Raw genomic sequence first — 25,602 nt, forward strand, 5'->3', positions numbered from 1 at the left:
CAAACATTGTACATCAAACCTCACGTCCTCCATTCAGTGTTGTTTGCGAAGCAAAGTTACCACCGCCTCCCTTATGTCTCTTGACCAGGGCGATTTGATTGCCAACGGCTTAGCGGTGGCACTAAGAAAGAAAAAAAGAAGATCAAAGTGGACGAAGGACTGGCTGCCAAAAGAGATCAACTTTCACACACCAACTTGCTTGTTGATTTGAAATTAGATCCAGATGACTGGCGTAATAATTTGCGGATGGACGAAGAAATATACATTGATCTTCTGAGGCGTGTCACCCCTTTCATTACGTATGAAGATACATGTATGAGAAAGACCATAACTTCACATGAAAGACTGAGTGTCACTTTACGTTATTTAGCAACAGGCAGGTCACTTAGTGATCTGAAATTTTCAGCTATCATTTCCACTAGCACTTTATCATCAATCATACCAGAAACGTGTGATGCTCTCTAAAGGGTTCTTCAAAAGGACTATCTAAAGGTAAGAAATACTTTTAACAATTGTTTATTTCAAAGTGTTTATTGAAAACATATTATGGCAGAGCTGATATGTAGCAAAATAAATCTATATTAAGGTTGGTATAAAAATAAAAAAAATAACAAATACAGTTGGGGGCATGTGCTATGCGGTACTAAGGTTGAAAATGTGCAAAATAGTGCGACATCTCAGAGTCATAGCTGTTGCTGCTGTTGTTGCTACTACAACTATAAACAGAGGTATTCGAAGGATTGGTACTGGTACTGTTTCTTGGAGTGTTGTTGAAATATCTCTAGATGAAGAATTCAAGTTTCCCATCTCTGCCTCAAACAATACATCTTGAATTAGCTTTCGAGTTGTTATTACAGTACGTTGGTTCATTGAATGTATTCTACGTGCAACGTACCTCCCGAAGGAATCAATACTAGAATCATCTTTATGTATGCGCTGCGGCATATCCTCAGCGCCCAGGTGGACGTGTTGGTGGTAGCGAGTGTTCTAAGTGCTAATCGGTTCACGGATAGAGAAACTCATATCCGTCAGGGTTACCTTATTGGACAAAAATACATCAAGTCATTGAGACAAACACAACACAAGGAAAAGGTGTCTGTGTGGGTATGCGTTTGTGTGAATATTGTTTGTGTAGGTTAACATTTAAGTGTTGGTGTATGTATATAACAATGAGTAACGGTGGACAACAAAAGGACATAGACGGACAATCAAAGGTAAACGAGTACAAGAAAGATAAACATTGAAGACACGACGCGGACAGAGACAAGTACTAACGATGAACATGAAAACACAATTTTAAAGTCTTCTATGCAGTGCACCACTGTCTCTGTCACTGAGGGGAAGGAACACGCGATTCGAGCGGTGACTGCTACAGATATCCCCCCCCCACCACCCCAGTGACTTCATAGAAGGAACGATATCTTCCTGGTGCGGACTGGTGCAGACGGTGTTGTTTCGGCGACGGAGAGATGGGGCGCCTGGTCTGGGGCCAGCAGGTACGCCGTCTTGACCCTGACTATGGAAACCGCGTCCTGAGAACCATGTTTGTCGATCGTGACAGTCTTTCTGGTCCGTGTCAGGACGCGGTAGGGTCCTTGGTAAGGCTGCTGCAGGGGCCGCCGAACGGCATCCACGCGCACGAAGACGTGGGTGCAGGTGTCGAGGTCCTGGTTGACGAAGGTCTTCTTCGGGGAAGAGCGAGGCTGCACCGGCTGGAGGCTCCTCATGGCACCTTTGAGGCGGGCGGCGAAGTCCTGGACGCCGCAGGGGGCGGTGTCAGGTGTGGGCGCCAGAAGTTCGCCTGGGAGCCGGAGGTTGGTGCCGTACACTAGCTCAGCCGAGGAGTGGTGCAGGTCTTCCTTCAGGGAGGACCTGATGCCGAGGAGGACCAAGGGAAGAGCCAGGGACCAGTTGTCGCGTTGGGTGGAGGCCATGATGGAGGATTTCAGCTGCCGATGGAAGCGCTCGACCATGCCGTTAGCCTGCGGGTGATAGCTTGACGTTCTGTAGCGGCGGATGCCGAGGAGGGTCATAACTTTGTTCCACACGTTAGCCTCGAACTGGCCGCCGCGGTCTGAGGTGAGGCTGAGAGGGACGCCGAACCTGGAGACCCAAGTAGCGATGAAGGCGTGGGCGACGGCGTCCGTAGTGATGTCAGCGATGGGGGCGGCCTCGGGCCAGCGTGTGAAACGATCCACGCAGGTGAGGATGTAGCGGTGGCCTGCGGAGGGTGGCAGGGGACCAACAAGGTCGATGTGGACGTGGTCGAACCTCTCCGTGACGGGCGTGAAGGTGCCGGGTGGAGAGAGTGTGTGTCGCGTCACCTTGGAGGCTTGGCAGTCAGTGCAGGTTTTGGTCCATAGTCTGACGTCTTTGTTAATTCCCTCCCAAATGAAGCGGGACTTTATCAGGCGCTGCGAGGCTCGAATGCCAGGATGACAGAGGTCGTGAAGCTGACGGAAGGCCTGGTAGCGGTGTCGCTGTAGCAGGTAGGGACGGATGGTGGCCGTGGAGACGTCAGCGTAGAGAGTGACCTTGGTGCCTGGGAGTGTGATTTTCTTCGCTTTAAGCGCCGGGTTGTCCAGAAGCTTCTCCAGCTCTGCGTCGCCGGACTGATCGGCGGCTATGGCGGCGTAATCAAGTGAAGAGGACGTCACAGCGGTAATGTTGCGTGAGAGGGCGCCAGCTGGAGCGTTGTCCGCACCTTTGATGTACCGGATGTCAGTGGTGAACTGCGAGATGTAGTCCATGTGGCGGAGCTGACGTGAGGTATAAGAGTCTTTGTTCCTCAGGAAGGTTGTAGTGAGGAGCTTGTGGTCGGTGAACACGTGGAAACGCCGGCCTTCAATGAAGTAGCGGAAACGTTTGACAGCCTTTAAGATGGCGAGAAGTTCCCGGTCGTAAGCGCTGTACTTGGCTTCAGACTTAGAGAGCTTACGGGAGAAGAAGGCGATCGGCTTCCAGGCGTTGTCGATGAACTGTTGTAGGACAGCACCAGTCCCAGTGTCGGAGGCGTCTGTTGCTATGGAGATATCCGCGTCATGGGCAGGGAAGGACAACATGACTGTGTCGCTGAGAGCCTTCTTAGCACCATGGCGTAGAGAGGTTGAAGCATGAGAGAGCAGTGTGGGACGAAGCGGTTGTAGAAGTTAACCATACCCAGGAATTCCTTGAGTTGGCGCTGGGTGGACGGCTTCGGGAACTGCTGGATGGCTTCAGTCCTCGAGTTGAGTGGAGCGATGCCCTCTGGAGTAACAGTGTGGCCAAGGAAGGTGAGGGAAGTAACACCGAGCTCAGACTTGTCCACGTTGATCTGTACTCCGTAGTCTTGCAAGCTGGTGAGGACTTGGTGAAGGTGCTGTTTGTGAGAGGCTTCATCCGGGCTAGCGATGAGCAGATCGTTTATGCAGGCGAAGCAGAAGGGTAAGCCGCGGAGAACTTCGTCGATGAAGCGTTGAAAGGTCTGGGCCGCATTCATGAGTCCAAACGGCATCCTGACGTATTCAAAGAGACCGAAGGGCGTGATGACGGCAGTCTTCGGTATGTCGTCAGGATGGACTGGAATCTGGTGAAAGGCCTTGACAAGGTCCACACTTGAAAAGATGGTGGAAACAGCAAGTTGAGACGAGAATTCCTGGATGTTTGGCACCGGGTATCTGTCCATCTTAGTGCGCGAGTTAAGGGCTCGGTAGTCTCCACAGGGACGTATGTCGCCGTTCTTCTTGGGGACGACGTGGAGGGCTGATGACCAGTTGCTACTACTGGGTCGTACAATACCTTGACGCAACAGAGACTCGAACTTGGCTTTGGCTTGACGGTAGCGTTCAGGAGCTAAGCGACGGGCCTTGGCGTGTACTGGAGGTCCTGTAGTCTCTGTGATGCGTAACGTGATGCTTGACGGGCAGGCTGGCTGAATAGGGCTGTGTCAGCGTGGGAAAGGACTTGAGCAGGGCGGCGAACTGGTGGTCCTTGTGAACGACGGCAAGTTGCGAGCTGTCACCTGGTGGTGGTTGAGCATTGGAGAAGATGGAAGTGAGCGGGTCAACCAACCTCCGTCCTTTGACGTCGACTAAGAGGTTGAAGTGCCTTAGGAAGTCAGCTCCAAGGATTGCCTGCGAGACGTTCCCGACGTAGAAGGTCCATTCGAAGCAACGTCGTAGGTAAAGGTCCACTTGCATGGTGTGTCTCGAGTAGACAGGTATTTTGGTACCGTTGGCGGCGTACAGGTGCAAGAGTGGAGGTAGAGTTCGCTGACTGGCGGTTGCTGGGATAATACTGACATCAGCGACGGTGTCAATCAGGAACTTTGTGTTGGAACGGCAATCATGAAGTTGGAGCAGCGCCGAGGGTTGATGACGAGCGCTATGCTGCACTAGTGCTCGTCCTTGGAGTTTGACGTCTTGTAAGTGCACGGGGTGGTACACCTCTTAGCTTTCTCGCCGAAGTTGTTGTGGTACCAGAAGAGTCCTGTGCTTTTCGAACGGGAGCGGCGCCGACGTCGGTGAGGAGTGGGGGAGCGAAAGCGGGGCGATCGAGCCGCTCCTCAAGAGAGGTGACATTCGTCGCGAGCAGGAAGACTTGCTTGACGAGTTCGTCAAATTGAGTGGTCCTTTCGGAGGCGACGGAATACACTGAGGAAGTTAGCGGTCCAGGTAGATTTGCCATGAATTCGTCTGCTAACTTGGCAATGGCGTCGGGCTTCAGGTCGTCCTTAACGCTGAAAAGGCTGCGCTGGACAGCAGGGGGCAGACGTTGGTAAAACAGCTGTTTGAACAAGTCTGAGTCGAAAGACTGGTACTTTTCGCCGAGCAGCTGCTTCATGCGGCGTAGGAGGTCCGTCGGCTTCTCATTACCCAACTCTTCTTTGGAGAGAAGTTCACGGAGGCGGGTGGCGACAGAAGACTGAAGGCGTTGGAGTAGGGCCGTCTTCAGGTCTTCATAGGCATGATCAGAGTTGTAGGCTGAGGCGATGACGTCAGAGACTTGTGGAAGGACGTCGGCGGGCAGGAGGCTAACAGCGTGAGTGTACTGAGTAAGGCTGTTAGTAATTTTGGCAGTCTTGAATCCGCACTCCAAAATCGAGAACCATATGGACGGGTCCTATGAGCAGAAGGGCGGCGCTTTGAAGGACACCGCCGCCCCAGCGGAAGAGTTGTCGTCGTCAGACATGGTGAAGTTGAACGGTGTTGGCAAGGGCGCTGGCGTACAACGGGCCAGGAGCCACGGCAGTCCGTGAGAGTAGAACGAACTGCGTGTAGTATAGGCACAGGCGCGTGCTAGGGGCCTCAGTGGCCCGGGGAGTGAACCAGTGTCCAAGAAAGCACTGAAAAACAACACTGTACACTTAGTGGGAACACTGTGACACTAACTGTTGCTGGGGACTTGCTGCACTGAACTGTTGATGGACACACTGCACTGTACACATAGATCCACAAGTGTAGGATAATCCAAGAGGGCGGTGGTAGATCCAGGAGGCGGTGGTTAAACAAGGGGGCAGCTATTAATCCCAGTGGGGTGTCACACTGTGTCTGCGTGTACACTGAGTCTGTGTGGTGTATGGTGGCGTATACATTGAGTCTGTATGGCGTGTACACTGAGTGTGTGTCACTGTGTCTCAGTAATGTGTCGCACTGAGTTTGAGTGTTCACTGAGTCTAGTGTGCGTGTCACACGGTGTGCGTGTCTCATTCGCCGGACCAGCGGAGAGGCAGGAAGGAGGTGGATGGGTGGGTGGGTGGGTGGGTGAGGGCTGGGAGGAGCACCAGGGGGCACTAAGGAAGCCTGGAGGAGGCGCTGAAGGTGCCTAGAGAAGACGCACAGAGGGTGCCTGGAGGGGGCACAGAGAGTGCCTGGGGAAAGGTGCAGAGGACGCCTGGAGAAGGGGCACAGAGGGTGCCTGGGGGAGGGCGGGGGATAAACCCTGTAGGTGGCAACTACGCCTACGGCGTAATATTTCTCCCGACCCGTGGCTCAATCCCACGAACCCCAAGCGGAGGTGAGATTTATTGCCCCAGGAGAGGGTAGGACGAATGAATCAGATACTTCTGACTCAGGTCCACCCTCTCGGAGAAAGTGCTCTTGAACGGCAATGGTTTTAAGCCACCTAGAACCTTAGCAAGACTGCAGGGTCACCAATTGTTGGTGGTAGCGAGTGTTCTAAGTGCTAATCGGTTCACGGATAGAGAAACTCATATCCGTCAGGGTTACTTTATTGGACAAAAATACATCAAGTCATTGAGACAAACACAACACAAGGAAAAGGGGTTTGTGAGGGTATGCGTTTGTGTGAATGTTGTTTGTGTAGGTTAACATTTAAGTGTTGGTGTATGTGTATAGCAATGTGTAACGGTGGACAACAAAAGGACATAGACAGACAGTCAAAGGTAAACGAGTACAAGAAAGATAAACATTGAAGACACGACGCGGACGGAGACAAGTACTAACGATGAACATGAAAATACGATTTTAAAGTCTTCTATGCAGTGCACCATTTTCTTATGTGTCACTAAGGGAGGAACACGTGATTCGAGCGGTGACTGCTACAGACGAAGCTAGAGGCTCTGCGAGCCGAGGCTGAGCACCCTCCCCTGATGCTCCGGATCGAACAGGTGACAGCTGCTTGGGCAGCCAAAACAGTCGTCAGACTGTCCGACACCCCTGCGAGACGGAGGTTACTATCCTCTCTAGCACAGGACGCCAGGCTTTTCACCGGCAGGACGTGGGCACGAGGGTTAGCGAGAGCGACCCGACTCATACTCCCGGACGTGGATCTGGCAGGAAGAGGACCGTGGGCCATTGTGTCAGTGTTCTGTTTGTGATAAGGTGGTGTATTTGGAGACGTTTAGTGTTTGTTTGTCTGTATCCTAAGATAGGGTGGTTGGCATTTAAGTCTGTGAGCAAGTATACAGGAATGTGTCGTCGGAATAGTGTAAAGAAGTCGGGGATTGGTAAGTAGTTACGGGCAGGAGGTTGGTAAAGTGTGGCAAGGATTATTTTGCCCGTAACCGTGTCTATTTCTATGGCAAGGGTGTCTGAAATTAAATCTTCAAGTATCCTGTGTGTAATGGTGTGTCTGACGGCTATGGCAGTGCCGTCAGAAGGAGTGTTAGTGTGGTTGCGTTTGTATACGGTGTAGCCGTGTATTTTTAGTGGAGTGTCGTCAGGGACCCCGTGGCTGTTGATCAGTATGACGTCGGCGTTTAGGGTCTTATAAGTCTCAGTCAGTTGGTATCGTCTTTCCCTCCAGTTAAGGACGTTATGTTGCACTACGGTGATTAGGTCGATGAATTTTTGTTTTTGGTGGAGTGGCGTGTTTGACGTTGAGGGTCAGGTTTGAGGAGGGTGGATTCGCGGAGTGCCAGGCTGGCGGCTTTGGCCAAGTTAGGGTTCAAGAAGTGTGTGGGTTGGTTGGCTTTGTTTTTGGGTTTGTCTTTCTTGGGGGGGGGGGGGGGGGGTGCTAGGTTGGGCTTGGAGAGTGGAGGGTGTAGCTTCTTCGGTAGGGGGGAGGATTGGAGGTGGGTTGAGGTCTGAGGGGGGGGGGGTCAGTTACGTCCTCGTGGAGCTGAGTTGAAGGTGTTGGGAGGGGTGGAGTAGGAGCTGCAGGGATGTTGAGGATTGTTCTTGAGTCGAGCTCTTCCCCCACGATGAGCTGGGCGATATTGTTTTTCTTCAGCAGCCTGTTCAGTGTGTCCTCGAACGTGCCAGGCTCGGCGACGTCCTTGAACATGGCAATCATCATTGCCGTGTAAATCTTTTCACCTGTTGCGGCAGAGATGAGTTGGGTTGGAGTACTGATGAAGGGGGCTGGAGCCGAGGCCGCTTGGCTGTTGGAGGTTGGTTTATTCTTCGATTCTTCTTTTGCTTTGGTCAGGGCAGCTTTCCTGAGAGGGCATTTGAATGCCAAGGTCCGATGGTCTCCGCCGCAGTTGATGCATCTCTTGGCGGAGGAAGTGCACTCTCTCCAAGTGTCCTTCTGCAGCGCACTCAGAGCAGACCTTGTGATCCCTTGGCTTGTCACACTGGCTGGCAACGCGATCTTCGATCTTGTAGCAGCGCATGCAGTTTTGTGGGTGTGGTATTTTTCTTGTTGTATTTGGTGAGGGGGGACTCTTGTATTAAAGAGCTTTATCCCAAGGTCCTGGGCTCTGAGCGCGGAAGCAGTAGTGCAAAAGGTGATTTTCAGCACCTTGCTGGTGGGGAATTTGTACATCGAGTCGCTAGAGTCCTCGGTGTATTCATTGACCCGGTATATTTCATTGGTGATTTCTTCGGGGGTCTGGGCGAAAGCGTCTTCGTCGACACCGAAGAGCAGTACAGTGCGTTTGGCTTTCAGGTCCGGGGGCATTATTGCAGTGAAGTGTTCGGCTTTGAGGGCGTCATTGCAGTCGTTGTTGAAAACTAACTCAACCTCCTCATCGCGGCTTGTGATAATGAAGTAACCATCTTGTAGGGGGACGAGTCTTGTGGCATAAATGTTGTGCTGTCCCAAGACTTCCAGGAGCAGCAGTTTTGTGTCTCGGCAGGGGAGGGGTGTTTTATTTTTACTCTCGCCATGGCATGAGGGAAGGAAAGCGGCCTCCTACCTAGCTCTGTCGCGATGCTATGTTGATCAAGGGAGCCCATTTCTACGGTGGGATTGTGGGACAGAGCGCTAATCTAGCAGTTTGGCGCCCTGCTGATCCTGTGCTTAAGGCAGCTAGAAGAGCCCCCCTTGTGCATATAGCCGCGGGGTTCACCTTCACACAGGGCAGCGTCTGGGGCGTTGGCCAAAAAAGGATATAGGATGAGAGGGGGAAGTAAACAAACAAACAAACACAGTATCTCTTTCTGTTTGAGCAAGGGCTCTTTGTTGTGTCAGCGAGGGATGACGAAAACCGATGGTGTTCCACCCCCGATGATGCAGTAGATGAATCCTCGACGTTTCCTGGTTGCAGTCGTAGAGCGGGGAGGTCCTCTCGCTGCAAAGGCTGGAGCAAGAATGTTGTGTCGATGACTGCCGTGTTGATGTTGCCGTGTTGATGCCGGCCCGCCTTCCTTCCTTCCTTCCTTAAAGATTTACCCCAATATAGGGGGACAGGGCCTTCGGCCAAAAGGCTGCCCTGTAAGGGGGAGCGAGCAATGCAAGCTCGTTGCGGGTGTAGGGACGCCTTCGCTACAGCCACGGGTAAAAGCCGGCGAGCAGCGACGGAGGCACGGGCCCTCCGGGCAGGCCCCCAGGAGCAGCCCGTAGCAGTGCACGTGGGAGCAGCCGACCAGTCGACTATGACTGCAGAGGGGTGGCCCAAAGCGTGGATGACCACGCGGGTCAAAGCGCCTCTGTAGAAGGGCCACCCGGCTGCTCGCCCGAGGAGTGCTGGCGTTCCACTGCCTTCCTCCTTCCTTTAAGATTGACCCTGGGTAGCACCAGAGGAAACGGGCCCTAGTTTATGGACGGCCCGTTAGGTGGACTGCATGAAGATTTAGCGAGGGGGCGGGTATCGTCTGACGAGCTGTTCCAGGGCCGCCTCTCCTAGGTGGAAGAGGAGTTCAGGGGCAGTGTCCCTCAGGGTTGGGGGACAGGTCTCTTGTGAGCGGGCATTCTAAGATGTAAAGTAGTAGCGGACAATCTTGCTCTTCGTCGCAGTGGTCGCATTCCCTCCACCTGACGTTCAGGATCGAGCTCTGAGATGCATTTGTAGCCGAGACGAGGGCGGTGCAGCTTGACACTGATGGGGCGAGGGTGGGTGACAGCTAATCGCCAGCGTTCCATGTCCGTAGCGGCCGCGTACCAGCAGCCTGACGGGGAGCCCTCAGTAACACAGTGCTCCAATAGGTTTTCAATTATCAACCCTCTCACGGCGGGCCAGAGTAGTCGGTGAGAGAGGAGATCCGTGCGTCACTGCCCGTCTCTCCCCGCCACCCACCCAGCCCCGCCGTGACAGGTAAGTTTAGGGTTACGTATTTTCTAGTACGTAACAAACTTGTGTCTCTTATTTGTGATTTTAGTTGGTTATTACATCTCTCCGTGGTTTGCAGCTTTAAGTTTGACAGGAGGTCCGTGCTTTCAGCAGCCCCTCCTGCCCCTCGGCTCCGCACCACCGAGAGAATGGTTTGATAGTGGTTACTTGTTTAGCTTTATCGCGTAGTGTATGCTTTTTCTGGATGTTCTCTGTTTATTATGATCTTAGTTTTTCTGTAGTACTGGTGGTCCTCTTCTGTAGTACTGGTGGTCCTCTTCGTAGTTGTCGAGAATGTATGTCATGTATGGGTCCTCCAGGGCTTCCAATTTTCTGAATGTGCTTACTGCTCTTGTATATAGTATGTTCCAGGTTTACTTCTTCGTGTAGCATCTTTGTGTTTCTTGTATATGGGTGTCTCTCATTCATGGCAAAGCGAAGGGCTTTATTTTGCACTTTTTGTAGTTTGTTTTGTTTATTCCTGCTTGTTGTTACTAAGGGAATCGATGGGTAGAGCAATATGGGTACGATGAATGCCTTGACAAGATGTGTTTTTATGTTGGCAGGTAAGTTCTTGAATCTTTAGAGTTATGTAAGTCTGCTTTTTCCTTTGTTAATGGTTTCATTGATATGGCGTTCTATGCCTGTCCTTCCCATTCTGAGTCCTAGTACTTTGCCGTGTGGAGAGTATTCTATTTTTGATCCATCTATGATAATGTCGTTTTTCTTTTTCACTGATATGGGAACTATTTTCAATTTGTTTTTGTTGTCTTTTATTTTCCATTTTGCCTCGTATGTATTGACTTTGGTTATTTCCTGGATGGTGCGTCGTGTCATTAATTCTCTCGATTGGCCAGGGTAAGTTATGATTTGTGTGACGTCGTCTGCATATTGTACATTTGTGCATCCCCATGCTGGTTGAGGTAGGTCTGAAGTGTATATTGTGTATAATGTGGGTGAGATTGCTGATCCTTATGGTACTCCGGCTGATAGAAAGAGCTTTTGACCTGTGTAGTTTCCAACTTTTATTTTTGCTTTCCGTCCCGTGATGTAGTTGTTGAGGTATCTGGTGATTGTGTCCGGTAAGTTGAGAAGTGCTATCTTGTATTGAAGGCCTCCGTGCCAAACCTTGTCAAATGCTTTGGCAACGTCTCGAAGTACTATGTATATCTGATCTTTTCGTGCTATATGGTGAGATATTGTTTCGTGAATAGCCGTGAGTGCTGTGTCCGTGCCTCTGTTTGATCGGAATCCGTGTTACGTGCAGGGGAGTTTGTTGTGGTTTTCAAGATAGATTCTCAGCCTTCTGTTAACTATTTTCTCCAGTATTTCCCAGGTACCTCTAGTAAGGATATTGGCCAGTAGTTTTCTGTTTTTTTAGAGTTAGTATCAGGCTTTGGTATTAGTTTGATGATTACCGTTTTGAATTTTGTTGGATGAAAACCCAATGAAAGGGTGTGGTTGAATATCTATTTTAGCAACTCTACTGCGTTGTCCGGTATGTGTTTTAAAATTATTTTATTGATTAGTGAATGGCCTGGTGTATTGTTTTTAAATCCTTCTATTGTGTTCTTAATTTATCTTGTAGTTACTAGCGTGTGTATGTTTTCAGTTCCTCCAAGTCTTCTCTTGTCTGATGTCTCGTATGTTGTGCGTTTTCCTTCGTTTTCTCTTCAGTATTGTTCAACTATTCTTTCTGTTTGTTGGTCATAGTTGGCATTTTCTTCTGCCGTGATGGTAAATACTTTACTCCAAATTTCTCGGAACATAGTCTCCTTATCTCTGTCTTCAGTTATTATTTCGTTTTTTTTTTTCTAGGTGTTGATTAGCTGCGCTATTATTACCTTTTAGCTTTTGTATTTCTGACCAGAATCTCTTAGGGTTTTCAGCACAGTGTCTAGCTATATTTGTTATCTTCTCTTCCCAGTTTTTGTTATAGATTTTCTCGCTTTCATTTCTTAGTAGGGTTCTTAGCATCCAGTATCTATAGTAGTCTTGTCGGTTCCATCCGTATATCGCTGTCCTTCTTCTCAGCTCTTCATAATAATGTTGGCTTAGTCTTAGTTGAGGGCTTGTTATAGGTTTTTGGATTATTTGTTTTGACGTTTTAGGTATGTTGTTACTGGTAGCTTGTTCTATGGTATCATACCAGAGATTGATTTTTTGACCAATGTATTCTTTTGACATGTGATCTGGTAAGTTAATTGTTGAAAGGTTAGTTTGTATTATTTTCTTCTTTAAATTGGTTCCAGTTCGCTTGTTTTCAGTTGAGGCTGACTGGTATAGTTTTCGTTATTGATTTTGCGGTTATTGTCATGATGATGGGTATATGGTCTGATGTGGTTAAGGGACCTGGTGAAATAGTTGTGCATGATTTTGTTGTTGGACAGGACTATATCTGGTGCCGTGTTGCGTCTCATGCCGTGGAAGGTAGGGAAGTTGGGACCAAGATGAAGAAGTGTTCCTCTGCTAAGAAATCTTTCGAGGCCTTTCCCGATAAGGTTATCTCTGTTGTTGTTTAACCTCCTGCTTTGTGCATTCATATCTGCTAATATGTAGGTGGTTGTTGTAGACTGGCCTGTGTACATCCGGGAATGGTAAGTATTGTCTTCTCGGAGGTAGGTATGTGGTTGCAATTGAGATTTCCCCTTAGGATGTGTCTATGATTATTTCTAGGAAATTGGTGATGAATTCGTCTTTAATTTTGTACTTGATTGTATTCTTGACCAGTATTGCGATGCCGTCGTTTATTTAATTATATAAATATATATATTCTTATTATAACTGTTGTATCCTGGAATTTTAATATTTTCTTCTTCTTTTAGCCCGTGTGAGTTAATCAGAATGATGTCCGGGTCGATCTCTAAATAAATGTTTGTAAGGTGGGACTTTCTCGTTTTCCAGTGTAGAACATTATGCTGAAGTATCTTTAACTTCTCCATGTTGAATGTTGGTGGTGTATGTTTATTGTTCTGTGTTTATTGTTCTGTGTTTCTCCTTGTTCTTGGGTCTCTGTTGGGTGGTGGTGTTTTTTCCTCAATTAGTCCTGTTCTTATTTTGTTGAAGGTACTATTGTCAACCCTTGCGAAGCATTGGGCTGTGATGTCCATCGATTTTTTCTCTATCATTCTCATTACTTCTTCTTCTGAAAGTTCTTTGTCCGTGTATGTGTATTTATATCTTTTGCTTTGAATTCCCTTCACCAGTACTTGTCTGGTGAAGTCCTCCTTCACTGGTCATCCTTCACTCTGTTTGGTATAGAGCGTTAGCCCTATCTCTTCTCCTTTAATTTGATATTTCCTTTTCCCTTGAATCATTATTGTATCCTGTGTTGTGTTAGTTATATCTTGTGTTTGTTCTGTATATGTTCCAATCTCAATCATCTTGTTTTCAGCTTCTTTCCCCTTTTCTCGGGTACCCGATGTGCTAGCCCCCCCTCTGCCAAACTTGTTATGTTTGTGTTTGGTTGTTGTGACATCACATTTAGAATGTCTTGTGAGGGAGGATTATCTGGAGTTTTTATCATTGGCAAGTTGTTCATTTTAAACATTTTGTTTACCTCTTGTTGGAATGTTCCTGGGTTGGCAATGTTTACTATATGGGCATACATGAAACATGCATAGATTATAGTGTGTGTGTTTGGGGATACTGCTGTCGTTTCCGGCAAGTTTGCTTGCTGATTGCTCCTTTTTGCCATGTTATATGTTGTACTTTCCTGGCCTTTTTTTATTTTTTTTATTTACTATTTCTCTTCTTTGTGGACATTTCATGGCCATTGTTCTGTGGTCTCCTTTGCAGTTTATGCACTTTTTATATCCTTTAGTGCATTATTTCCACGTATGACCTTCCTCTGAACATTCTGAGCAAATCTTGTATTCCGTTGGCTTGAGGCATTCTGATATACTATTTGATAGCATCTCATGCAGGCTTTTATCTCTATAAACTTGTCCTGTTGTATTTGGTGTGGGGAGATGCTCATGGAGAACATTCTCACCCCTATTTCCGTTGCCTTCTTTGCTATATTGGTCTTTGTGAAGGTATTTTAATGTTTTTTGCTCTAGTGAATTTCATCACCTCGGTTAGCTGGTTGTTGGTGTATGTATTCTTGTCCATGATTTCACTTATCATTTCATCTTCACTGTTGTTATATATATGAGAATCAACATTGAATATTATGATTGATCTTCTTGCTTTAAGTTCTGGTGGAATTACAGAAGTAAACCCATTATTTTCAAGATATTTGTCAGTTATGCCGTTGAATAGTCTGTCCAGGTCCGTTTCGTCATTTGTAAATATGGCAAAGCCCTCATTGGCTACAAAGATTCTATTGACATAGATCTCATTCTCGGAGAGAAATTGAAGTAGTCTTAGTTTTCTATTCGGGTCCTTTGAATTGTCGACTTGGACACGGAGGGGTGGCCCTAAGCGAGGATGATCCCACGGGTCCACCTCGCCCCCGTAGAAGGGCCACCCGGCTGCTCGCCCGAGGAGTGCTGGCGTTCCACTGGCCGGCCAGCTTCTTATTGGGTTTACCTCCTAAAAAGGGGGAACGGGCCTTTGTGCGACGGCCCGTCGCAGGGGGGAGCCCGCCGCTGGCGTGCGGCGGGTGTGGGGAACCCTCCGCCGCCGCCACGAGTAAGAGCCGGCGAGCAGCGACGGAGGCACGGGCTCTCTGGTCAGGCGCCCAGCAGACACCCGAAGCTGACACGTGCGAGCAGCCGACTGGTCGACTTGACCACGGAGGGGTGACCCCACGGGTCCACCTCGCCTCCGTAGAAGGGCCATCCGGCTGCTCGCCCGAGGAGTGCTGGCGTTCCACTGGGCCGGCCAGCTGCCTAAGATTTATCCCCTAGGGACAACTAGGGAAAACGGGCCTTAGTCCGGAGACGGCCCGTTAGGAGGAATGCCTGGTGTTTATCTGGGTGGTGCGTAGCTTACTGCTAAGCGTTCGAGGGCCTCCTCTCCCAGATGGAAAAGGAGTGCTGGAAAAGGAGTGCTGGGGCCGATCGCCCTTCAGGGTTAGCAGCTAGGTCTCTAGTAGCAGGGCACTCGAGGAGGTAGTGCAGGAGCGGGCAGTCCTGCTCTTCCTCGCAGTGCTCACATTCCCGCCACCTGATGTCGTCGGGGTCGAGCTCGGAGAGGCACTTATACCCCAAGCGGAGGCGGTGTAGGAGAACACTGACGGGGCGAGGGTGGGAGGCTTCCAGTCGCCAGCGTCCCATATCAGTGGCGGCCGCGTACCAGGAGCTCGATGGGGAGTTCGCCGCTACTGAGTGCTCCAGGTCAGTAGTTATGCTACGCCCGGCCTTGGACAGCATGGTTGTTCGGAGGAGGCCCAAGTTGGGTAGCAGGTGGATCGTCACCGCAGGGAGGAGGGTTGCATCCTTAGCCGCCGCGTCAGCCGCATCATTACCCCCTACTCCAGAGTGGTTAGGGAGCCAGTTGAGGGTAACTCGTCTGCCGGTGGATTCTAAGGCCTCTAGTGTTCGCCAGATGGAGGTGGTGAGGCGGATGTTGTCAGGTACTCGGTCGCCGCTGATGGCATGTAGAGCAGCCATGGAGTCACTGTGGATAACCACAGGCCCCCACAGTCTCCTCCGCGTGAAGGAGGGCCATCGAGATGGCTACCAATTCTGCCTGGGTAGAGGAGCAGCCATTGGCCAGGCGGAATAAGGCCGTGGTCCCCCCACCAATAAAGGCAGCACCAACAGCCCCTGTTAGATGGTGAACAGAGCCGTCAGTGAAGTAGACCACGGTCTGAGGGGGCAGCGCACCAGTGACCCGACTCGCAGCTTCACGCCTCAGGATTCGTTGGGCAGCAGCGACTTCTTGGCAGGTAGAGGACGCAGAGAGAGGTCGAACGGCCTGGGACGCCAAGGAGGAGGGGAGACATAAGCCGGCACAGGGAGATCGGGGGGCGGTGTTAGTAAGTGTGCCAGGCCATGCACACCCAGGAGCCCAGCTACGGCGGACGGCCATGTTTCTCGATGGAAGAGGCGGGGGTCGTGGTGGAGGGACCGTCGCACCCGCACCGCGAGGGGGGCTGCCTCTGGCCGACGCAGCAGAGTAATCAGGAGGACGAGACCGAGCCGGACCCTCTCGGTGAGAGGGCATATGAAGGCCTCCGTTCGCAGGCAGATGCACTTCGTCCAGCGAGGTGCGCCAAGGAGTGTCCTGAGAGCGTAGTTTTGGGTGGTCTCAATGGGTTCAAGGGATGCGGGAGGCACTGTCAAGAGACACGGTGTGGCGTAGTCCAAGCAGGAGCGGACAGCGCTCACGTAGTAGGAGCGGAGGACTCGGTCGTTCGCCCCGCATGAGCGCCCAGCCAAGGCCCTCATCGTGTTGACTCTGGCCATAATTTTGACCCGAATGGAGGCCACATAAGGTCGGAAGGAGAGGCGGGAGTCGATCACCATCCCCAGGTATGTGAAGTGGGGAACCCAGGGGACTGGCACGTCGTTCACGAGGAAAGGCGCCGGAGGGGTGGAGTACCGGAAGGCCATGGCCTTTGTCTTCGTCGGGTTGGGGACAAGGCAACACTGGCGAGTGACTCGGCGCGGTACTGTTGACTTGGAGCGGAGCGAGCGGGGCAGACGTCTTGTCAGGCGAATGCAGCAGGTCTGGTTGGGGCCGGCCAGTTAGGGTTGCCACTTCAAAATTGCCAAATTCCCATAGATGGGCTTCATTTCTCCCACAGATTCCCCACGTCATGAAAACAATTTCAACAAAAAAATCCACAAATTTAATTAAGGATAGAGAAAGTTTAACATGTTGCTTTACACATTATTTAGGTAGCATATATCAGTACATATACATTAAGTGGCCTATAGCTTGCATAAACATAAATAAACAGGTAATTTTGATTAATTTACCCACAGTTAAGGGGCCTATAGCTTGGATAAACATAAATAAACAGGTAATGTTGATTAATTTACCCACAGTTAAGGGGCCTATAGCTTGCATAAACAAACAGATAATGTTGATTAACTTACCCACAGCTGTGATATATTCAATGTAAGCCTATCTGTTACATTGTTACTTTCATCATATGTTTACCTCACTATTCCTACTAATCTATCAGCCATTCATCTTCTTCCACTTTCTTCCAATCAGCATCTTTGGCATTAAAATTCTTTACCATTGTTTCTGATTTCGTAAAGATAGCACACCCCATCCATCCCTCACCACCACACTCTCTCTCTCTCTCTCTCTCTCTCTCTCTCTCTCTCTCTCTCTCTCTCTCTCTCTCTCTCTGTATAATAATTATGATATTATGCATTATTTAACATTTTTGTGAAATTCCCATAAACTTACCAACATTTCCACAAAATTTCCACAAAATTTTTGTTCCCACGACACCTCCCACGTGGCCCTGTTTATCCCACAGATTTGTGGGAAAATCCCACAAAGTGGCAACCCTGGGCCAGCCTTGTGTGTGAAGGATTTACCCCCTAAAAAGGGGGAACGGGCCAGCCATTCCATTCCATTTAAGATTAGCCCCCTTAAAAGGGGGACAGGGCCTTGGCCAAATGGCGGCCCTGTAAGGGGTGGGCGAGCAATGCAAGCTCGTTGCGGGTCTAGGGACGCCTCCGCCGCCGCCACAGCCACGGGTAACAGCCGGCGAGCAGCGACGGAGGCACGGGCCCTCCGGGCAGGCGCCCAGGGAGCAGCCCGTAGCGGTGCACGAGCGAGCAGCCCAGCAGTCGACTATAACCGCAGAGGGGTCACCCTCACCTCTGCGGAAAGGCCACCCGGCTGCTCGCCCGAGGAGTGCTGGCGGTCCACTGACGAGCGAGCCATTCCATTTAAGATTAACCCCCTTAAAAGGGGGACAGGGCCTTGGCCAAATGGCGGCCCTGTAAGGGAGGGCGAGCAATGCAAACTCGTTGCGGGTCTAGGGACGCCTCCGCCGCCGCCACAGCCACGGGTAACAGCCGGCGAGCAGCGACGGAGGCACGGGCCCTCCGAGCAGGCGCTCAGGAGCAGCCCGTAGCGGTGCACGAGCGAGCAGCCGAGCAGTCGACTATAACCGCAGAGGGGTCACCCTCACCTCTGCAGAAGGGCTACCCGGCTGCTCGCCCGAGGAGTGCTGGCGGTCCACTGACGAGCGAGCCTTTTTTTTTTTCTTTTTTTTTAGGGATTTACCCCCTAAAAAGGGGGAACGGGCCTTTGTCCATTGACGGCCCGTCGCAGGGGGGAACCCGCCGCTGGCGTGCGGCGGGTGTGGGGGAAGCCTCCGCCGCCGCCACAGCCACGGGTAGAAGCCGGCGAGCAGCGACGGAGGCACGGGCCCCGACGGCCTCGATGTCATCCTCCTGCAGGAGACACCCCCTCAGGAAGGCCAGTCGGTGTCCTTCAAGGGCTTCAGGGCCTTCTACCTCCCTGCCGTTGCCGGTGTAACGCGTGGGTGTGGCATCTTGGTCAGGGATGTACTTCCCTGCACCAGAGTGCTTCACCCCGCGATATGCGGTGACGGCGTGTATTGGCGGTTAAGGTGGCCTTGCCGAGCACAACTGTCACATTCTGCTGCGTGTACAGCAACCCCACCGCTGTACCAGGCCTGACAGAGCTCCTCTCCCTCGCCAACGATGAGCCCACTTTCATCGGGGCGACTTCAACGCCCATCATGAGAGTTGGGGAAGCGGGAGGAGAAACTGCGCTGGGCGTCACCTTGTTGCAGCGTTGGGGGATGTGCCTCGGGTCGCCATCCTGAACACTGGGGAACCTACTCATATCAGGGGAGGGGTGCTTGATGTATCCCTGGTCACGCGGCCACTCGACGTTGGTGCTACGTGGGCCATCTATCACAGCCTTGCCAGCGATCATCTCGCAACAGTCGTCACCCTTCCACTCTCGCCGCTACTGCCACCTCAAAGACCTGTGCGCTGGAACCAGGGCCTGGCGGACTGGGCAAGGTTTCGCAGAGCCGTCAACCACCACCTCGCCGACACTATCCGGCCAGACGACATAGAGGGGGCAGAGATGCGCCTGGTTGAAGCCTTCCGGCTTGCGGCGGATGAGGCGATCCCCCGTTCTCAGCCTGCGGTGCCCGCCCTCCTCTCTTGTGTCTTGTGTAGACAGGCTGTGGTGGTGTTCCTGGACCTGGAGAAGGCTTCCCAGCCCGCCACCTCACTCACTGTCCCTCATTGCACTCCTGCTTCGCGCTGCCGCGTCAGGTTGCACTGTCTCGTGCACCTGTTCACGTGTCGCTTGTTACACGCGACTGTGTGACTGTTGCTTTTCTTTTCTTTTGTTTTTTGTTAGCTTGAGCCATTAGACCCTGGTGTGGTACGAAGCCGAACCCCTAGGGCATTGCCACGAGGGGGCCCCTTAGGATAAGGGGGTGGTCATAGGAAGCACCAGGGTTCTTGCTAGGTCCCCCAAGACCCATTAGGAGCAACAGTAGTGCTTGCCGAGCCCTTTAGACAGAGGGTGGGTTTGCTGTAGCCCCCTGCTGTTGTAGGCTAGCGGCTTTTTGTTAGGCTAGTTCTGTTTTTTTTTTACTTTTTTTTATTTTGTTTTATATGTCCAGCTGTGGTTCAGCCTTCGGGCTGTCTCGTTGATAGGATGCCCTCCGACAAACGTGACCGCCCTGTCAGCGACTCGGACGTCTGCGACTCCGGGTCGCCCTTGGACAAACAGCTCCGCCTTAAGTCTGAGAGAGTGCGATGAGGCGGCCCTTGCCCCGCTCCCCCCCTCGTCTGATGATGAGTGGGTGCTGGTGGAGGGGAGACGTAGACGCCGCTCTCGGCTGCCGCCCGCTGCCGCCGCTGCTCGACCCTCTGCCTCGTCCACCGCCATCGCTGCTACCACGACCGCCACCGCTGCTGCCACGCCCGCCTCCTCTGACTCCTCGGCTGCCACCTTATTCCACGGTAGGCGCCAGGCGCCCCCCAACCACGCCGCTACCTCTGCTGCCTCTGCCTCGCCCGGCACTGCTTCTACCTCCAACGCCGCTTCTGCTTCTTCCCTCCCTGCCACGCCCGGCACTGCTCCTCCATCACACCCCGAGTCTGCTGCTTCCGGCCCTTCGACCCCCAAAGACCTGGTTCCTCCGACGGCGGGGTTCGATACGGCTCTCGACCTTGCCGAGGCCCTGGAGGAGCAGCTTGGCACCTGCTTGCAACTCCGTTTTTTAGAGTCGGGGAGCGTGCTTGCGACCCCGCCATCGGAAGCCGTGCTCCACTCCCTCCTGGCCGTTACTTCGGTTCAGGGCAAGCTTGTCACCCTGCGACAGGTTAGCGAGGCCACCATCAAGGGCGTGGTGACCGCCTATCCCGTGGCAATGCCCCTGAAAGCCCTCCTTCGCCACCCAGACGTCCTCTCTGCAGACAGGTGCCTGACGCGGGAAGGGCTCGCCACCAGACAGGTGATGATCACCCTGAAGGGGCCACTCCCGGGCTCCCTAGACCTGGGTAGCTGGGGGGTATTCTACACCCGCCCCTTCAACAAAGAGCCTCTGAGATGCTACCGCTGCCAACAATTCGGGCACCACCCCTCCCGATGCAACCGCCCCGCTGTGTGCGGCATGTGCTCCGGGCCGCACATGACAGAGGGGTGCTTGGAAAAATACAAGGCCGGGGAGGAGGTGCAGGCAGCTTGTCCGAACTGCAAGCTGCACCACCACGCCTGGAGCCGCCGCTGCCCCACACGGAGGACTATAGTCGAGCGAGGCATCCAGAGGCAGGTGGAATGGCAGGCCGCCCACAACCCGTCTCGCCCTGCTTGGACCCGACAGTCCCGTTCCCTCTCCCGCCCCGCCACGTGCAAGCCCCTCCTGCTCCAGCAACGCTCGCCTCCGAGGAACACTTCCTCAGCCTCCTTCCGCCAAGCGCCACCCGAGCCATAACCCCAACCACAGCGGCACCACCTGCCCCGGAACCTCGTGCGGACGCCATCAAACCCTCAACCTCAACACCTGCCTCACAACCATCTCCTGCCTCCACCTCGGGCCCCTCGCAGCGGCAACACCGTGCTCCCACCCCGCCACCCACCCGCCCAAGGCACAGCGCAAACACCGACGGCGCAACTGTCAGTCCCCGCAACGTCCGCAGGCTCCACCCCTAGGGTCAGTGCTCGTCACCAAGGACGCGCATGCTAATAAGCTTTGCCTTGGCCCTCACCACTCTACTACAGCTGACGCCGGACAAGGCAGCGATAGAGGTAATTGCAAAGGCGACCGTGGCGGAGCACTTTCCGACAACTGCAAACACAGCTCCAACACCGGCTGCGCCTCAAGAAATACGGAGCCCCGCCTCTCTTCCCGCCGAGCCCATGCCGACCGTTACCCCCCTCCCTCACCTGTGATGGACACAGACGCTACCGAGGCTCCCGCCACCCAGAGCTCCCCACCGGGTCAGACAGCAGTCACCTTCGCCATCGGCCGCTCCCCACCACGGTCGCACGTCCCGGTGCGAACAGTCCCGCCGCGCTCCCGCATCCCACAGCCTAAGCGGAAGGTGGATCAGCGTCCCTGCGCCCATCCTCACGACGGCCCCCGTGTCCACCCCGGCGGCGTCCGCGAGGGGCGGCCGCTGAGCGTACTGCAGTGGAACGTCTGTGGCGTGCGGAGCAAGGTCCACCTCCTGCGAGCTGCGTTGGCACCGGCAACTTCGATGTCGTCCTCCTGCAGGAGACACTCCTGGGTGAGGGCCAGTCGGTGCGGTTTAAGGGCTACAGGGCCTTCTACCTCCCTGCCGTTGTCGTTGCGGCGCGTGGGTGTGGCATTTTGGTCAGGGATGCACTTCCCTACACTACGGTGACTCATCCCGTGCCATGCGGTGACGGCGTGGAGGTGCTGGCAGTAAGGGTGGCTTTGCCGAGCGCGACCATAGAGCTTTACTGTGTGTACAGTGGCCAGGCTGCGGTTGCAGACTTCACCGAGCTTTTCTCACGCCGCCGATGAGCCCACCTTCATCGGCGGCGACTTAAACGCATACCACGAGAGGTAGGAGAGCTGCCAGAACAACCGTGTCGCAACAACGCTGGCGGACCTGCCGACTGTCACTCTGCTAAACACGGGGGAGCCCACTCACGTCCGCGGAAGGGTGCTGGATACCTCTCCCTGGTGTCGCAGCCTCTTGCTGTCGGCGCGACGTGAGCCCTGCATGACAGCATAGCCAGCGACCACTTTGCCACTATCACCACCCTACCTGTGGCACCGCCTGTGCCTCCGCAGCGGCCGGCACGCTGGAACTTGAGCAGGGCTAACTGGCCTTGGTTCCGTGCGGCGGTTGCTCGTCATCTGGCTACCACCGACAGGCCTGACGACTTAGAGGGGGCGGCGGGGCGCCTGATTGAGATGTTCCGCAGTGCAGCTGACGAGGCCATCCCCACCACCAGACCTGCGAAGCGGAACTATATGGACCGGTGGTACTACAATGCGGACATAAAAGAGGCCAACCACCGAGTAAATCAGGCGCGTAAACTCAACAGGCGTCACAACACCGACGCCACGAGGGGCCTCCTCCGGGCGGCCATCCACCGGGCTAAGGCAACTGCAGCGAGGGTGCAAGAGGAGCACTGGCTATCCTGGTGCGACACCATCGACGCCGGTGTATCCACCGCCGTGCTCTGGCGGAAGCTCCGAGCGGTTGCACAAGGGGCCAGGCCTAGGCCGCCGCTTCACCAGCAGCCTCAAGTCGAGGCCTTGAGACTGCTTAGCACCTTTGTCTCCCGGGCCTCGTCTGCCAGGCTGCCTCCGGCCACCAGGGAGTTTCAGAGGGAAGCCTACGCTGCCAGGATCGAGGCATTCACGGCAGCCTGCAGGGGGGACCAAGCTGCCGACTCCCCCATCAGCGTGGAGGAGCTTGTGCGAGCCATCCCCAGGAAAGACACTGCCCCTGGAGATGATGCCATGCCGTACACATTCCTCCGGAACGCTGGGGCGGAGATGCAGGACGAAATAGCGGCTATTTTTAACAAGTCCTATACTCTCGGTGCCCTTCCCGCTGCATGGAAAACAGCCACCATTGTCCCTATCCCCAAGGGCGAAGATGGCCAACACCGCCCCATCTCCCTTCTCAGCTGCCTGGGGAAGACGATGGAGAGGGTAATCCTCTCTCGCCTCCTCTGGACCATGGGCCCTCTGCACCACCATCTGTTTGCCTTCCGGCAAGGCAAGGGGACACAGGACTGCGTCTCCACCCTCCTTTCAACCATCCTCGATAGGGCGGTGATAGTGGTGTTCCTCGACTTAGAAAAAGCTTTCGAGCTTGCATCGGCGCCTGCCATTCTCTCGATCCTGGCGGAGAAAGGTGTACGGGGCCGCCTTTTAGCCTGGATAGGGCACTACCTCATGGGTCGACAGGCCGCAGTGCGCTATCAGGGCTGTACTTCCGCTGTTGAGCACCTGGAGAACGGTACGCCACAGGGTGGAGTGCTGAGCCCCGTTCTCTTTAACCTGCTAGTCGAGAAACTGGCGGCCCTCCCGACTAGCAGGTATTGCAAAGTGCTGTGCTATGCTGATGACGTGGCCATGGTGGCTACGGGGCCAAATCCTGTGGCTAGCTCTCGCCTACTCCTCCGCCGCCTCACCCAGGCTTGTGCTTCCCTCGGCCTCGTCGTTAACAGGGAAAAGACCAAGGCAATGATGTTCCGGCAGAGGCGTCCTCCCGAGCTTCATAGCCGGTACCGTGGGTGCCCTCGTACAAGTACGTGGGCATGACCATCGACTCACGGCTTTCATTTGTGCCACACATCGCTTCTCTCAGTGCGAGGGTGAAGAGCCGCACCAACATCATGCGCGCCCTGGCACGAACGGAGGGCGGTGCGAGCGGCAGGGTGCTGAGGTGATTTTATGTCCAGGCGGTGAGAGCGGCAGGGTGCTGAGGTGATTTTATGTCCAGGCGGTGCGCTCCTGTGTGGACTATGGGTCGCCATGCCTCCTCACCGTTAGCACCGCTGCACTCGAGCTGCTTGAGGTGGCCCAGAACGCGGCACTCCGCCACATTCTCGGGGCCCCGTGATGGTCAAAATGCGTGTGCCCAGGACCGGAGGCCCGATTGCCCTCCATCTCCACCAGGGTCAACCAGCTCTCCATCAGCCACCTAATTAAGCTGCTCCGCCTCAAGGGGTCGGAGTCACTCCCTGACTCCGTGGGGCAGGCCCTCCTACAAGACCCAGACCTTTTCCGACGAAGGTTGTGGGCGGCGGTAGGAGCTGCTAGGCTAAGGCCACATGCCCTGAGTAGTAACAAATGTACGGAAGTGGGGGTTGCCTCCGCAGGGGGCACTGGAAGTGGGGGTTGGGGGGGTCAGCGGGGGGGGTTACGCAAGAGGGGGTATCTGGACCCCCACCACCCACAAAACTCTTTTACCTTTTCACCCCCCCCACCCCCACCCCCACCCCTCTCGGACTAGCGTACGGAGGCGGGAGGGTGACGGGAGTAGGGGTGCCCAGCAAGGAGGGGGGGGGGTGACAGGAGAGGGGGTTCTTGAAGGGTTAAGATAAGATCTTGGGTCCTCGAATGACCACGAGATTATAATCACGGAAAAGGTTAAGGACATTAGGTTAATGACCAGGCTGGAATATGAATTTACTCTTTAATGCAAGTCCGAAAGTAAAAAAAAAAATCACTATTGAACGTAAGACTCGATAAATTATTTAAGTTTTTGCTCGATGTATTGTATCATTATCTTCTTATTTCTCATTTCTCAACTTGTTTCTTCTTATTTCTTTCCTCAACTTATATATATTTTTTTTACTCCGGTTTTTTGGTGCCATCTAACCCTAAACACTGCAGCACCAAGTCTTTTTTTTTCTGATTTTGCATTAATTATTGTCTTATATCTCATTTCTTAACTTATTTCTTCTTATTTCTTTTCTCAACTTGCATTTCTTCATATTTTCTGCCTGCTCTTCGGTGTCATATGACCTTAGACGTTGCCGCATCGAGTTTACCTTTTTTCCGTGAAAAAGGGATCATATCATGTGTGTGTGTGTGTGTGTGTGTGTGTGTGTGTGTGTGTGTGTGTGTGTGTGTGTTCCATTCCCCTCTGATTCTTGAGAAATCTGCGGCTAGCTCGAAATTTTGTGGGCCAACTTTTTCAGCCGAATATATGCTCCGAAGCGGAATTTAGTGAGGATTCTTAGGGTATCTTCAAATTCCTCATACGTCTATTAGTTCCCGAGTTACACCGAGAAAACTGATTTTTTTTCTTCTCTCGTCAGAGTAGCCTAACAAATAAAAATCACTCAAAGCTCCTCATCTACGTTCCTTAGAAAGATTGCCATATGTTACTAGTAAGAAACTTATCCCAACAACTGCAAATTTGGCGCTCTTTCATTTTTTTTCTGATTTTGCATTAATTAATGTCTTATATCTCATCTCTTAACTTCTTTCTTCTTATTTTTTTTCTCAACTTGCATTTCTTTATATTTTCTGCCTGCTCTTCGGTGTCATTTGACCTTAGACGTTGCCGCATCGAGTTTACCTTTTTCCCTAGATCAAGATAGCGCTCAACCGAAGGCAACCCAGAAATACCAAAGTGAGTCAGCGAATGGAAGGGAGAAAGAGCGATGTGAGAGGAAAAGTGTGCGCGTGTGTGTGTGTATGTGTGTGTGTTTGTGTGTGTGTGTGATCCATTCCCCTCTGATTCTTGAGAAATCTGCGGCTAGCTCGAAATTTTGAAGGCCAACTTTTTTAGCCGAATATATGTTCCGAAGCG

This window comes from Eriocheir sinensis, unplaced genomic scaffold, assembly GCF_024679095.1.
Source record: "Eriocheir sinensis breed Jianghai 21 unplaced genomic scaffold, ASM2467909v1 Scaffold898, whole genome shotgun sequence".
Classification (NCBI taxonomy): Eukaryota; Metazoa; Arthropoda; class Malacostraca; order Decapoda; family Varunidae; genus Eriocheir; species Eriocheir sinensis.